The 15,963-nt window shown below is 40.4% G+C and overlaps 1 pseudogene; it reads right to left on the reverse strand.

Annotated features, from left to right (window-relative positions):
• Nucleotides 1-246: 246 nt before the first annotated feature.
• On the reverse strand, nt 247-908 carry LOC102855792 (annotated as a pseudogene).
• Between the last annotated feature and the right edge of the window lie 15,055 nt (nt 909-15,963).

A 15,963-nucleotide genomic window follows, 5' to 3' on the forward strand; every position in this document is an offset into this window, starting at 1 on the left:
GACAGTGAAATTGGCACAGGATAGAACAAGGTTTAAGGCTGTTGTACATAGGGTCGTTATGAGTTGCAGGCGACTCAACGGCAAATAACCAACAACTCAGCCACTGGGAATTCAAAGCACATTAGGAGAATTCTGGTGTCCCAGATGACTCAATGAATGAATTAAAACTAAGCAGTGTGTTTGTATTCTAAAAACACTCTATAAATCCATACAAATGTTGCTTGGATGGTGGAGCTCGGAGTTCTCCTACTGGCATTCTGACAACGGAAGAACAGAGAACATTTGGTATGCAAGTTTCACACAAGTTTGGCTTTGTTCTTTCTTCATTAGCCTTTGTGTCTCCTTTTCCATCTGTTTCCTCTGTTGTTCTGCTGCTCTCTTCTCTCTGTCTGCTATTTTCTGCTGCCTCAGAACTTCTGCTTGCCAGGCCATCCTCTTCTTCCTCCCATGCACAGGTATTTTCTTGTCAGGTTTCTAGGTCCCCTAATTCAGAAGACTGATGAATGAAAGGCTTACCTTGTGTGACTGCTAATCTACTGGGAAAACCTGTACCATCTGGGATGCCAAAATGTAATGGTTCTCTCTTAAGAACAGTTTTCTGAGTTCTCCTTATATTTGGGGTCTTGTCCTTAAAATACTCAAGTTCCAATTGGTCCAAAGCATTCTGTGGCACTGACACATTCCCATTCTCTCCTTCAATCCTTACACTTGTGGGTACATCTTCATTCCAAGAATTCCACTCTTCGCCATCTGTCTGCTGAGGAACTGATGAATAATCAGCTGTAGTTGGAATATGATTTGGTCACCACTTAATTTCCATCCTCTGCCAGATCTGCATATTAATCTCTTTAGGAATGAGAATACTGTTGCTAGGCAAGTTTAAATAACCAGAATTACATGATGGCCATGGTGAGAATCAAGATCTGCCCCTCCCCACCCCACCTGCCTGGCGGAGGCTCAAGCAGCCTCAGGACCACACGTGCATGCCCATGTTGTGTTTCATACAATCATTCTCATTTATTATGTTTTATAAAATTAATCACTCTTGGACCTTTCCCATCATTACCCTGTCTTTTCACCCAGATCCATCCCATTTCCTTCACCCCTATTCTCTACCCACCAAACTGTGCAAAGTTGTGGTTTTGCCTCAACCCATCCTCACCCCTCGTTTCCCACCCCTTCCCCTCTTTTTTACCCATACGTGATAGTTACCCTTCTATTTTTACAGTAATAGTCTGATGCAGTATTTGTCCTTATGAGACTGAGTTAGTTCACATCACATTTCTTTTTCTAAATAAAGCTACTTTAAATTTTCAGTGCCAAAATAACCAAATGTCTAATAAATTTCAAAACTCATGTAAACATTGTGTAAGGACTAACTCATCATTCCATCGAGTTTTCAGAGGTTGTAAGTTGCATGGGAAGTGATTGCCCATCTTTTTCCTGTGGAAGCATCTGGTGGATGGAACGATGCTTTTGGGTTGGCAGGGCAACCTCTTTCCCACTAGTCCAGCAGAGTATTTTTTTAATGTCTAAGTAGTAATTGTGAAAGTTCTGAAGGAATGTTTCTTATCTCTATCAATGGACTCAGTTTTGGAGAGTTCTGGTAAAGATCTTAGGATACCCAAAGTTTGAATTCTACAAAGCACGATGAGACTCTTTGAGTTTGTTTTGTTTTCACTCCCTTTAAAATATCCAGAAGTCCTGACGATCTATATAAACAAAAAGACATGACTGCAGCACATCACATCACTGTGTGTAGCAAGGTAGTGCTGGCTCCATGGGTCTTCACTGGCTGGTTTCTTAGAAGCAGATGCCATTACCTTCTGCAGAGATGCTCCAGGTTGGGTGCAAACCTGCTGTCTTTCAGTTAAATACATTTACCACCTCAGGACTCCTCTGAAGGGTTGGTTTGTTGTTTTTGTTGTTATGTGCCATCGAATCACTTGTGACTCACAGTGACATGTACAATAGTCCTGAAGTCTGCTCTAATCCTGTGTCAACTTTACTTTCTCTGACAGACCTCTCTCCATTACTCCAGTCACTCTGTCAATCCATCTCACTGAGGGTCTTCCTCTCCTTCTCTGTTCCTCCACTCTCCCAAGCATGAGGTCCCTCTCCACAGACTGGTCCCTCCTTTGCAATATGTCCAAAATATGTTAGACGAATCCTCAGAATCCTTGCCTCCAAGGAACAGCTTGGTTTCACACTCTCTAGGACAAACCTGTTTATTTTCCTGGCCATCCATGGTGTATTCAACACTCTTCTCCAGCACCACAGCTCAAAGGCATCAATTATCTTTCTATCATCCCTATTCATTGCCCAGCTCTCTGATGCAAAGCAAAACATTGTGAAGATTGTTGTCTGGATCAGGAGCACCTTAGTCTCCAGACTGACATTGTTGCTCTTCAATACTCTGGAGAAGTCCCTGAAAGCAGACTTTCCCAATGCAATTCACCTCTTGATTTCATGGCTGCTGGTACCAAGAGTGTTGATTGTGGAGTCAAGCAAACTAAAGCTGTGAACAATCTCAATTTCTTCACCATCTATCATGATGCTGCCAATCAGCCCAGTGGTGAGAATCTTTGTTTTCTTGATGTTGAGCTTCAATCCATATTGAAGGCTGCAGTCCTTGACCTTCTGCAGCAAGTGCTTCAGGTCCTCCTCAGTTTCAGCAAGCAAGATTGTGTCATCTACATAACACAGGTTATTGATGAGTCTTCCTCCAATCCTGATACCACATTTCTCCTTATAGCCCAGCCTCCTGGATAATCTGTTCTGCATAAAGATTGAAAAAGTATAGAGACAGGATACATCTCCAGTGTACACCCTTTATGATTTTGAACCATGCAGTGTCTCCTTGCTCTGTTTAGAGGTGATAAAAAGGAGGCAAAGAAGTGGAGTGAATCAGCATCTATATAAGAAGATGAGAGTCCAGAATCTGATGGCCTGATCACCAACTCTTCTTCATATTCACATGGTACAGTTTTTTATTTTGGTCCTATGACATCACCCAGGTCTCTTAGATCTGAAATATTTTCTACCTCAGTGGCAGGAAGTTCAAATCCAGCAGCTGTTCTACAGGAGAATATGGGCAGTCTCCTCTGATAAAGCTTATAATCCCTGAATACCTGAAGTTATGAGTCATTGAAGACTTGATGGTAATGAGTTTGAGACATATCCAAGTGTCCAGAGAGATCATTATTGATATTCACAGGCAGATTATGACCCTGCTCTGTCAAGAGTATATTTGATCCAAAACATTCAAGTTCCCACAATCACTGATCTAAACGTGCCATTTTTCCTGTGGAGAAATACCTCCAAAAACCAGTCTCGCTTCCCAATACCACTCTAATGCTCAGATCCAGTAGCACATTGTTATCTCAGAGTCAGTGTCTCCCTTCCCTACTTGAGAGACACTACTGTTTGTCCTCTTTAAAACCAAACAGCTTTTCTCATCAATCCATGAAATGCAAAAGGCTTCACTACGTATAAGGACTATCCCTCTACTATCTAAGTGAGACTATCCTCACCCTTGAGGGGACCCCTTAGCTCCCAAATGTAAGAAGCTTGATTTTACATTTTTGCCGCTCAGCTCTTTAGGTGGTTATTGTTGTTGTTGTTGTTGTTGTAAGGTGCTATTAGATTGTCTATAACTCTGAGTAACCCTATGAACAATAGAGCTGAACCTTGCCCTATCCTGCACCTTCATGACCCTTCATGACCTCTGGCATGTGGGAATCCATTGTTACAGTCACTTTGCAGATTCCTATAGTCTTCCCCTCTTTCATGGAACCTATACCTTTCCCAGCAGGATGTCTTTATCCAAGAACTGGCGCCTTCTGATAACATGACTAAAGTGCGTGAGATGAAGCTTCTCCATCCTTGGCTCTAAGGAGCACCTGGGTTGTACTTCCTCCAAAACACACTTGCTTGTTCCTTTGGTAGTCGATGGAATATTCAGTACTCTTCTCTAACACCACAGCTCGAAGGATTACTACGTCTTTTCTCTCAGCGAGGCACTGTTGCATTAAAGTTGTAAAATTTTCAACTGGTAGCCAATTGCTTAACCATTGTGTCACCAAATCCACTTATAGATGCATACACCTAAATATATAGTTTCACAGCAATGGTTCCTCTAAAGAATCCTTTCCAGGACAGAATTTATTTCAGTATACAAAGCGCGGAATGGGTGCGATGATTCTTTATCCTCTCTCTTAATATGAGAAAAAAATTAAGTTTAATAAAGAAATAGACCATCTTGCTATAAAGAGACAAAGCTTAGAAAGTTTCCCCCTACCTACAAGGAATAACTTAGTATCATGCTTGCCAACATTGTTATGTATCCATGTAGCTGCTCTATCCCTGCTTGTTCCATAAATTTTGTTAAAGAGAAAATTAGTAGGAAAGGCAAATTTGGAAATCAGCACACATGCAATGTGTGAGATATTCTGTATATTATAGTGTAGTACTGTTTTATATATACATGTATATATGTATATGTATGTATTTATATCCAGCATATATATATATTTAGCACAGAGTTTATATTACTATAAAAATAGCAATATCATTATATTACCATATAAAATAATAATGCATATTAAAAGCATAGCATGAAATCTAGAGATACATAATCAAGCTCATTTTACAAATGAGAAACCTAATACTCAAAGAGGTCTTTAAAAAAAAGAATCTCAATATTAAATAACAAATTTTGAAAACAGACTTTAAATTCACACCTTCTTTTCCACTCTACATGCTGATGCATTCAGATAAGAAGACAAGATGCAGCTCTGCATTTTAACTTCTAAAATGAGAGATCCAAACTAATTTGGAAGAAAGCCAATCAATCAAAACTTTGTTCCTCCAAAAGACAGCTTTGGAATGATTTCATTTAATCTACCACATCACATAGTGCCTTTGGAGAACTGAGTGTTGATTTGCACCCTCTTGGATCTCTGGATAAAACATAGATCTTGTCTGTGTAAGTAGAATGTTGCATAGAAAGAAGACTTGCACCTGTACACAAAATGGCACTCTGCTAGCAAAATCAGCTCTAACATTGATGATCACAGGGGCAAGCATCATGCAACAGACAAGAAGGCATAGAGATACACATAGACAAAGAACAGATTTTTTTTTTCTTGTTGTTGCTGTTGTTGGGTGACATCATAGTGTTGCTATGAACAATAGATCTGAACTCTGTCCTATCCTGCACCAACCTTATCATTCAAGATCCACCTGACATTCACAATGACATCCCTGATGCCACAACCTCTTCTAAGCCCAGCTTGACCTTATGGCAGCTCTTTATGAATATAACTATGTTTTAGTATTTTTACAACATTTTACTTGCTTGTTATATTAATAATATTGTTTTATAATTTCCACATTTTTCTGATTCACCTTTCTTAGGAATGGGAACAAATAAAGATCTTTTCCAGGCAGGAGGCCAGGTAGCTTTCTTCCAAACTTCCTGGCCCAGATTGGTGAGCACCTCCAAGGTTGCATCGTGAATTGCCATGTCAATTGATACTCTACTGATTCCTGGAGTCTTATTTTTGGCCAATGCCTTTAAGGCAGCTTGCACTTCTTCTTTCATTCCCATTGGCTCTTTATCATATGCTACTTCTTGAAATATTTCAGTGCCAACTAATTCTTGTTTGTACAGTGACCCCGTGTATTCTTATCACCTTCTTTTGATACTTCCTGGATCATCTAAGGATTTTCCCACAGAATCTCTCAGTATTGCAACTTGAGGCTTGGATTTGTGTTTTAGTTCTTTCAGTTTGAGAAATGCTGAATGAGTTCTTCCCTTTTAATTCTCCACCTCCAGCTCTTTACACATTCCATTGCAATGCTCTACTAACCCAAAGACTGCATCTCTCTCTCAGTTCAAATCCACCAGTGGCTCCATGGATGAAAGAAGGCCACTGTCCCCCTGCACAACTTACAGGTTCTGAATCCCTGCTGAAGGGTCATCTATGAGTCAGTTCCAACTCAACAGCAATGAGGTACAAGAATTTAATTTGAAAGAGGTTCATTGTTTGAGGCTGGTAGCATGAGGCTTCCCTGGAACCAGAGGAAAGATCTGTCCAGGAAAATTAACACAGTACTCTTCCTTATGCAGAATTTTCATTTCCCTCATGCCCTATTCTTATTTTAGCATCTTAACAGCACTACTGACTTAAAGAAAAATAGAGAAACAATAGTAAAAAGTTATGAAGACATTGCCCAGAACACTGACTCTATCTTTTCCGTGGCTTGCTTCACATCTCATTGGGCTAACATATTGGAAAGAGGAAAGGCAATCTGGAGGAGCTGAGTGAGTGGTCCATGACACTGGGCATCTAATGGGTTTGGAAGCTACTCTTATCATCAACTTGACATTCCTTATAGACAAATAGAGTAGTACAGGGGGCACTTCCTTCATCAAAGTGTTTTGCTTTGTTTCATCTCACATCCTTACTTTCTACTGCTTTTCAACACACACACACACACACACACACACCTAGCACCTCTAAGGGGAAAAGTAACTCAAAACTTTATGAGTCTGCTAGAAGAAGAACATGGAATCATAGCAATTATTTCTCCAGTGGTGTCCTTTTATGAAAAGAGAAGAGGGTGGTAGTACCTTCTCTTAGCTCCATTGCACTGTGTTTGTGTGTCCATTTCATACTCAGGCCTTGTGGAATTCTGATTTGTGGTTACTGTATGCTGGTGGAAGGGTAACATGTCTTAAAAACAAACTATGCATCTCTCTCTAGTTCCTCCCTTAACATCAGCAAGAGAAGGCCTGCATGGGTCTAAAGATTGAGAAAATCTATCTCTGCACCTTGTCCAGGACCAGAGAGAAAATCCAGAGGAACACAATCCTGAAGTCCATACTCCTGCTTAAGGACCACAATTTGGGTCCCTAGAACCCTGAATTCCTGACATATGCAGCCCTGGTCATTCTGCAGCTGCTCAGGTTCCCACAGGGAATATCCTCCTGGAAAAAAGGTCTTTTAGCACATATGCTTGTCTCCAGTCTGATCTGTGACCAAGGAACAACTCTTGGGATTTGGAAAGAGATAGAAATTCAAAACTAGGATTTCTAGATTGCAGGCTGTGAATACCCCAAGCGGAAAATTGGGGGCAAGGAGATACAGGAAGGTCAAGCGTTGGTGGAAAGTAGGGGCGAAGAGATGGCACTGGAAGGTTGTCTGTATTTGTACTCTTGTCCCAGGCTTTTCAAATGAGGGAAATGTTTGACAGGGTAGAGAGGCTGCCTCTCCCACCTACGAAGAAGCAAAAATCTCCCACCAGAGGTATCCTTTCAAAACACAGATCTGATCTTATCAAGTCTCTGACTAAAAATATCTCATAGCATCTGTTGCTTATAGGATTATGCGCAAATTCTTGTTATTCAACATTCTTCTTTGATCTGGCTAGTTCGTGCTTATCTTTCCTCCCCCCAAATCTCCCTCTCAGCATCACTGCATCTTACTTAGCTTCACATGGTGCCCATCTTGCACTGGGTCTTGTTCTAAACACAGCTCCTCAAGCTCCTGTACTTTAGTCATGATTTTCTCTTTCTCTGACCAGCATGTTATTGTTGTTATGTGCCGTTGAATTAACTACAACTCATAGTGACCCCAAGTATAACAGTTCTAACCCCTGCTCTATCCTGAGCCAATCTCACTGTCTCTGACATATCTGCCCTCATTACTCTAGTTATTGTGTCAATCTACCTCATCCAGGGTTTTCCTCTCATGTGCTCCTCCTCCACCCTTCCAAGCATGATATCCTTCTCCAAAGGCTGATCCCTCCTTGCTACATGCCCAAAGTATGTGAGACGGAGTCTCACAATCCTTACCTCCAAGGAGCAGCTTGGTTTCACCCTCTCCAAGACAGACATGTCAGTTCTCTCGACAGTCCAAAGTATCTTTAAAACTGTTATCCAACATCATGACTCACATGTATCAATTCTTCTGTTTTCCTTGGTCATTGTCCAGCTCTCTTATGTACAGCAAATAATTATAAAGACCATGGTCCGGATCAGGTGCATCTTAGTCTCTAGAGTGGCACCCATGCTCTTCAGCATTCTGGAGAAGTCCCTGACAGCAGATTTCCCTAATGCATTTCATCTTTTGATTTCCTGACTTCTGGTACCAAACATATAAAAGATGCAAAATCAGTTTTGTTGAACTAAATTGATCTGTGAGTGGTCATTAGGGCAAATAATGTTCTAGAAAGTTTAGTGATTTTCCTTTGTATTTTCCACATCTACTACTTCTATCCTTGTCCATATGCAAATGGTATGTTGTAGGCAAAGAATCTTACTTCACCTAACTGCATAAGGAGAAAGAGTAAGAAGCAATCAGCCCATGGATGATTTCTATGATGAACAAATCAGTCACCCCATAGTTCTCAAAGATAGTACTCACAATTACAGCATTTATTAGCAAAATAATAGATTACAATTCAAGATCAGGGTTAACTTGGAATTAACAAGCATGACTTAGCATACAGTTTATCAATCAAGACAACTTTTCCTAGATCATGTCCAAAGAATAGCCTTTCTTCTGGCACCCAGTCCTGGATCCCTTGGCCCTCTGTTCTTTGACCTACTTGAGCAAGTTACAAAGTTCTTAAGCTGTGCTGACAAGTGCCCAAAGGCACTCAGCTCCACCAATTTGCCTCTTGCCCAAAGGCTCTCAGCCTTCTTGCTCTGGATGTCAGCATTCCCACTGTGGCCATGCACTGTAGCCACCTCGCTCCACTGGCCAGGAAACTCACCACAGGAATCCTCGCATCCTCCTGACCCTGCTGCTATTTCTGTGTTGCTGAACTCTGCCATGCTTGTTCCCACCTCCAGTGTTAGCTTTGTCTCCTGGTGTAGGAGTTTTTCAGCATAGGAGCCCTGAGTCCAAAAGCAATGTTTCCCTCCTGGCTCTTCTTCTTGGAAGTGAGGTCATTCTCTACCCTCTGGGATGACTAATTTTAATCTTAGCAGGACAGCAAACTGATCAACACCCCCATTAGGGATACATCCAACTCATTCGCATGCCTCCAGTCCTGCAAGTATTTCATGCAGAATCTTACTTGCAGTGGTAGCAAACTGAATCCCCTTGGTGGACTAGAAGCACCTTTGTTGCACAGCACCTCTATTTTGAGGAGCCATCCACTCATGAATGGCCAGAGGAACCATATTGAATAAATAATTCACTATGCTCCTTGGAGTCAAGGATTCTGAAGCTTCGTCTGACATACTTTGGGCATGTTGCAAGGAGGGACTGGTCCTTGGAGAGGAGCATCATGTGGCAGAGTGGAGGGGCGGTGCAGGAGAGGAAGACCTTCGATGCGATGGATCGATTCTGTGACTGGGGTGGTGGGAGTGAGTGCGTTTGAAATGGCTAGGTGGGCACAGGATAGAACGGTGTTTAGGGTTCTTGTACATAGGGTCACTATGAGTCTCAAGCGACTCGATGGCACATAACAACAACATACTACACCAATTCTTGTATTTCATTGGCTTGGTTCTTTTTTTCAAAGTCTTTTTTTTATTAATTTTAATAAACATTTACATATATTTTGGATTTCCATTCATTCATTGCCGCACTTTTCTCCCTGCCCACTCCTCCCCACCAGTTCGCTCCCCTCTCCGAAAAGAAAAAAAATCCTTCATTGGTACACAATTCGCCTATCCCTTCCCTCCCCAACCCCACCTCGAGTATGCAACTTAATTCTGGATGCAACCTTAATTCTGGATTCCTGAACTTTAGTAGTCCTAATCCACAACATAAAAAGTCTTCCAAGTATCCTGAAAAATCTACATCCGGGAGAAGATAAAATAGATGAATGGGACTTTCTAAGAATCAAATCCCTAAGCACATCCAAAAACTTCTCCAATAGGGTAAAAAGGGAAGCCACAGACTGGGAAAAAGTATTTGGTAATGACATGTCAGATAAGGGACTTATATCCAGAATTTTTAAAATACTTAAGCACCACAATAAGATAAAGGTAAATAATCCAGTTGAGAAATGGGCACAGGATATGAACAGACACTTCACCAAAGAAGACATTCAGATGGCCAACAAGCACATGAAGAGATGTTCAAAAGCCCTAGCTCTAAGAGAGATGCAAATCAAAACATCTATGAGATATCATCTCACCCCAGTCAAAATAGCAAAATTTAACAGAACAGCAAGCAACAAGTGCTGGTGAGGATATGGAGAAACTGGAACTCTTTTTCACTTTTGGTGGGAATGTAAAATGGTGCAACCGTTGTGGAAAGTGGCGTGGCGCTTTCTCAAAAAATTGCAAATAGAGTTACCATTTGACCCAGCAATCCCATTACTGGGAATATACCCCAGAGAGACCATGTCTGCCATCCAAGCAGATATATGCACACCCATGTTTATCACAGCTTTGTTTACAATAGCAAAAAGTTGGAAGCAACCTAAGTGCCCATCAACGAACGAATGGATAAAGAAGCTGTGGTATATTCACACAATGGAATCCTACAATGCATTGAAAAACAAGGAACTCATGCAATATTATTCAAAATGGGTGACCCTGGAGGACATTATGCTGAGTGAAATATCTCAGTCACAAAGGGACAAATACTGCATGGTGCCACTGTTGTAGAATGGGTCTGACATCAGGATTGGGGTAAGACTGAAGTGACATATGATTGAGTGTTATGGCTTGATTATTTTGTTCTCTCTTAATCAGCATATTTTTCTTCAAAATAAGCATTTTTCTCACCTACTCTAAAAACCGTATTCAAGGCTTTGATCTTCCATAGCACATGTTTCAAGTCCTACTCACTTTCAGCAAGCAAGGTTGTGTCAGCTTCATAAAATGGGTTGTAGATGAGTCTTCTTCAAATCCTGATGCAACAATCTTCTTCATAGAGTTCAGCTTTTCAAATTATTTGCTCAGCATACAGATTGAATAGGTATGGAGAAAGGATACAGCTCTGATGCACTCTTCTAACTTTAAAGTGAGCTTTGGTGGTCTATGGTAAGAGGTTGCATTGCAATGCTAAAGACGCGTGGTTCAAATGCACCAGCTGCTCTACAGGCGAAGGATGGGCAATCTCTTCCCATGTGGTTTATTGACTTTCAAAACTTGCTTGAGGATCAGTCATAATTGGTTCTGACTCGATGGCACGTGATAACATCTGTGAAAGTCTACACTCTCTCAAAAATTATGGCCCAGAGGGGAATTTATAGTGGCTGTGGGAAGATGCTTTTGAGGAAGGAGGACGGAAAAGAAGAAAAAATATTCTGGAGGAGGTTAAAAATTTAAAGTCCTTTAAATTTTATTATCATTTTTTATTAATTTTAATGAAAATTTACAGACTTTGGATTTTCATTTATTCATTGTTGCACTACTCTCCCTGCCCACCCCTACCCCTAGTACACTCTTCTCTTTGAAAAGTAAAAAAAAAAAAAGTTCCTCCATTGTGTTATAATCCCTCCCCCCAGGTCCACTCCACTATGCAGCCTTTGTTCTGGACTCCTGTCATGAAAATAATACCTAGCCACATATCCCTTTTAAACCGTTTTCTCCCTCATCTGTTTCAATGCAGTATACATTATTGAACCCATCTTTCTCAGTCTACCCCCAACTCCAATGTCAGTCCTGTTTTACAACAGTGGCACCATGCGGTATTTGTCCTTTTATGACTGAGGTACGTCACTCAGCATAATGTCCTCCAGGGTCACCCATTTTGAATAATATTGCATGAGCTCCTTGTTTTTCACTGCAACATAGTATTCTATTGTGTGAATATACCACAGCTTCTCTATCCATTCGTTTGTTGATGGGCACTTAGGTTGTTTCCAACTTCTTGCTATCATGAACAAAGCCTCAATAAACATGGGTGTGCATATATCTGCTTGGATGGCAGTTATGGTCTCTTTGGGGTATATTCCCAGTAGTGGAATTGCTGAGTCAAATGGTATCTCTATTTGCAACTTTTTGAGAAAGCGTCACACTGCCTTCTACAGTGGTTGCACCATTTTACGCTTCCACTAACAGTGACTAAGGATTCCAGTTTCTCCACAACCTGGCCAGTATTTGTTGCTTTCTGTATTAAATTTTGCTATTCTTACTGGGGTGAGATGATATCTCATACTTGCTTTGATTTGCATTTCTCTTGGAGCTAGGGATTTTGAACATTTCTTCATGTGCTTGTTGGCTATCTGAATGTCTTCTATGGTGAAGTGTCTGTTCATATCCTGTGCCCATTTTTCAATTGGATTATTTACCCTTATCTTGTTGTGGTGCTCAAGTATTTTCTAAATTCTAGATATAAATCCCTTATCTGATGTGTCATTACCAAATAAAGTCCTTTAAATTTTTAAGGAGAGGTTCACGAGCAGTAGAGTTAAGAAGCTATAGATAAAAGTATTGAGATAAGGTGTATTCTCTTTTTTTGGTTGAGACTTGGGTGTGGACTATTCACTTGTTTATGTGTTTCATTCACAATTGGGTGTGAGCTGACTGGATTTACTTTGTCTTTAAAAGACAGGTGGTCTGCCAGTTTGGGGCTGATATCCAATTTGGGAAGAGGTAAGGAGCAGCTGGATTCTACAAAGCTGTGTTTTCCTGTTTTGGTTGAGGCCCTTGGGCCTAGTCTTAATTGATTTTCCAATCAAGCATTCCTTTAAGTGGTATACCACTGGTCTGTCAATTTGCTGTACAGAGGTAACTCCTGGTTGCTACGATGCTAAACACTGTGACACTGATGTGTCAAATGCGATAATGGTTGGTGAAAAAGGACAATGTTTGGTGAAACTCCCGGATTAAAACAAGCTTGGAAGCAGGAGCATCATCCACTTCCAAACTAACTTGCCTCAGGAAACTCTTTGTTCTTAGAGAAAAATGTCAAGCCATTGTTTCTGTTATCAAGGTGATACACTCCGTGGTTCCCACATTATCTAATAGAGTTTGAGTGGGAGTTCCTCAGGCTCAATGTAAAAGGAATCTTTTTTGAACTATTTATTCTTTTATTCCTTTATAAAATAGTATTTCTTCTACTCATCTTTTCTGGTCTTTTTTAAATTGGTCTTCATACAATAATTCATTTACAATGTGTTTCATTCATACAAATTGCATTATATATAATCTCTCATTTACATTGTTTTTATACAACCATTCATATACACTGTACCCAACAAAACCAATTATCGTTCATCTATGCCTATTATTACATCATCCTTTGAGTACTCACTGAGTCTATTCCTTCTCTCCAATGTGCCCATTAAACTCTGTTATCCTAGTGATTTCCATCCTTCCCCCTTTTGTATCCCATTTCCCTTCCCCCTTCCCCTTTTGAACACATATACTCATCTTACTAGCTATCCTTTTATTTTTACAATATTGGTCTTGTGCACTTTTTGTCCTCATGGGACTGAGTTAGTTCCTGCATCATACACTCTCTAGACTATATTATAAAGTATTTTACAAAATCATTATATTTATACAAAATCATTGCTCTTTAAGTGTTGCGTAGTATTCCATCGTGTGACTGTACCACAATTTCTCAAGCCACTCATTTGTGGATGGGCACTTAGGCTGTTTCCAGATTTTTGCTATTGTGAATAACACTGCGATGAGCACAGGTGTACACTACTGGTGGTACTGTAAAATGGCACGACCATTGAAGGTAGTTTGGCACTTCCTCAAAAAGCTGAACATAGAAATCTCAAAGGGCCCAGCTATTACACTGCTAGTAATACACCCCAAAGAAATTAGAACTGCTCAACTTTCAAGACAAAATGATCTTATGAGGTCAGTAATGTAGAGTGAGACAAGTAATATACTAGAAGTTACTTCTGTGGCTCATTGAAAGACATTTCCTAGAGGACAGGAAGAATAGCTATCTACCATAAAGCCCACATACCTGAAGATCTAAATATCAAAAATTAAAGAAAGTTGTATCTAGTTAGCGAACTCTGGTGTGTAGTAGTAAGGAGTTACACTCAACCCAAAGCAGGCAGTTCGAATTCACTAGCAGTTCCAGGGAAGAAAAATGAGCACTCTCCTCCTGTATGATTTACAGTCCCTGAAAGCCTGCTGAAGGGCCAGCTATTAGTCAGTTTTGACTCAGCAGTAATGAGTTTAATTGCATTTAGTTAGAATGAAAGAGCACTGCTATAGAGACCTGAAGTGTAAATCTCCCAAAGTATAGGACTTAACTACTAGAAATCAATACAAGGGATGAGCAACTAAAGTCAAACACAACATCTCTTGACTGCTTGAAGATCATTTTAAGTCTCCTAAACCCTGCAATTTTATCCTTATTGTAAATAAGGATATGTTGTTTTTAAAGGGAATTGAATTATCTAAGACTGAGGGAGACTTTCTGTATAACAGAATGAAACATCACGTGGTCCTATATTATGTTCATGTTGCTCAGCATTTTAGTTCATTGCTACAGTTATTTTGTAATGTCTTCTATCACCTAGCACTTATATCAGATAATATTCTGTTGTAAAGTTTCTATAGGCTAATTTTTAGAAGTAGATTGTTAGACATTTCTTCCCAATCTGTGTTGGTCTGTCAACTTTTTAAATACTGGTGGGTCTAGCTTCTCTTATCTCACTATACTGCCATTAAGTAGTAAGTGACTCAGCTGACCCTTCAGCAAGTTTCCAGGGCTGTAAGTCACCCAGGAGCAGATTTCCCATCTTTTCCCATGTTGCTGCCAGTCGATGTGAACAGACCTCCTGAGAGGCATAGGCTTACGTTTAGCTTCACAACTCCCTACAGACTATGCAACTCAGTAGTAGGCGAGTTATCACCACACAACAAGCTAATTGATGGGTGGTAGAAAAAGAGCTTTTAAGTGTTTCAAAGTAAGCCTGTCATTTGGCAGCAGAACATTTATTTAGTCTCTGTCAGTAAATAAGTACATGTACTCTGTTCTAGTGAGAGCAAAATAATTTATTATTGAGGGTAAAAATTGTTCAAACTGAAGACACATTTGATCTCATCAGATCAAATCTACCTTCTAGAGTGGTGAGTAACAGGGATATATTTATGAGGTAAAGTCAAGACCTAATGGTTTAACCTTCTGATTGGAAGATGCAAAATCAAGGAAGCCAGAATCAAGATATGGATGTGGTGGGGGGGTGTGTGTGCGTGTGTGTGTGTGTGTGTGTGTGTGTGTGTGTGTGAAAGCATGAAGGCGGACTATTTGTATTGTTCCATTTAAATACATGACTAAGGGATACTTGACAGAATGATCATAAGGTTGTTATTGTTGTTAGGCGTCATGGAATCAAGCACAACTCATAGCGAACCTATGAACAAAAGATCTGAACCCTTTTCTGTCCTGCGCCATCCTCACACTTCCTGAAACACAAGAGCCACTGTGTCAATTCAACTGGTTAAGAATCTTCTCCTTCTGTGACCCACCACCCTTCCCAACGTTATGTCCCTCTACAAGGACTAGCACCTCCTAGCAACATGTCTCAAGTATGTAAGGTGAAGCCTCATCATTCTTGCCTCCAAAGAGCACTCTGGCTGTACCATCTCTAAGACATATCTGTTAGTTCTCTTGGCCATGATGAGTTGTTCAGTGCTCTTCTCGAACACCACAGCTCAAAGGCATTAATTCTTTTTATGTCATCCTTATACATTTCATTGTTCAGGTCTCAAATGCATAGGTAATGATCTTAAAATAGTTGTATCATCCAGGAAGAGTGCAAACGGTCATTACAAAGACAGAAGAGGAAGAAAAGACCGAAATGGATGTCAGAAGAGACTCTGAAGATGGCACTGGAGCGTAGAGAAGCCAAAGCACAAGGATGAATTCAAGATACTAAAGAGCTGAACAGAAGATTCCAAAAGGCTGCTCAGAATGACAAAGCAAAATACTACAATGAAATGTGCGAGGAGCTAGAGTCAGAAAATCAAAAGGGGCGAACTCGCTCAGCATTCTTTAAGCTCAAGGAACT

This window comes from Elephantulus edwardii, unplaced genomic scaffold (assembly GCF_000299155.1).
Source record: "Elephantulus edwardii isolate Elephantulus edwardi_28Jun2011 unplaced genomic scaffold, EleEdw1.0 scaffold00108, whole genome shotgun sequence".
NCBI classification, from domain to species: Eukaryota; Metazoa; Chordata; class Mammalia; order Macroscelidea; family Macroscelididae; genus Elephantulus; species Elephantulus edwardii.